We start from the raw sequence: 1,146 nt of genomic DNA on the forward strand, positions 1-1,146 counted from the left end.
AATATATAACGAATTCTCAAAACTCAAAATAAGAAAACAACTCATTTAGAGGTGGGTAAAAGATCTGAACAGAGCACTTCCCTAAAGAAGATACATGGTAAAAAAAAAAAACAACCCCAAAAAACAAACAAACAAACAAAAACACGATGAAAGATGCTCACCATCATTAGTCACCGGGGAAGTACAAATTCACGCCACAATGAGATTCCAGTACACACCTAGTAGAGTGTCTGAAATTAAGAAGGCTGACATGCCAAGTGCTGGCCAGGGTGGGAGCACACACTATGGGCAGGAATGTAAACTTGTACAATCATCCCGTCAGTTTCTTTCACATTAAACTTACACCTACCTGTGACCCAGCCATCCCACTCCTAGATATTTACCCAAGAGAAATGAGTATTTGTCCAAACAACGGTAGGACACAATGTTTGTATCACTTTATTTGTAACAGGCAACGAATGGAAACAACCCAAATGTCCAGGAACAGACAAACAGATAGGTAAACTGGAACATTCCTAGGATGAATGACTAGCCAGCCCTAAAAGGAACAACTTGATAAACACATGCTCCTGCCGAGGGAAAGAAACTAGACCGAAAAGGCACATCCCTGCGATTCCATGTACATAAAGGATAAGAAATGCCCACTTAATCCGCAGCGACAGACAGATCAGCGCTTGCCTGGGACGGGGGTAAGGAGGGGAGGGAGTACCAAGGGTGGGACTGGAGTGTGTACTGCGTGGATTATGGTGATGGTTTCACGAATGTACACAAATGTCAAAACTTACCAAATTTAGATGTGTGGTTTCTTGTAAATCAACCACACCACAATAAAGCTGCTTTTAAATGCTCCGGCTTACACATTCCCTATCCTTCTCCAGGCCCCCGTGCACGGACCCTAACACACAGAAGGTGGGGGTGCGGTGAGAGTCCTGGGCAGGAGGGGACGCGGGTGGGTGGAGACCTAACCCCACTCCCCAGCTTCTGGGTCGAGGGACGCACCGCAAGGGCTTGGAGCGGATCCGAGGGTCTTCAGGCCCCTTGCGTGCAGGTGTCAGCGCCAAGAGGGGACTCGCGCCCCCCACTCCCCACCGCGCGCAGCTGGGCGGACCCGGGAGGGGGCGGGGCTCTGTGTGCTCAAGGGCCCGC

This window comes from Myotis davidii, unplaced genomic scaffold, assembly GCF_000327345.1.
Source record: "Myotis davidii unplaced genomic scaffold, ASM32734v1 scaffold1476, whole genome shotgun sequence".
In the NCBI taxonomy this organism is placed as follows: Eukaryota; Metazoa; Chordata; class Mammalia; order Chiroptera; family Vespertilionidae; genus Myotis; species Myotis davidii.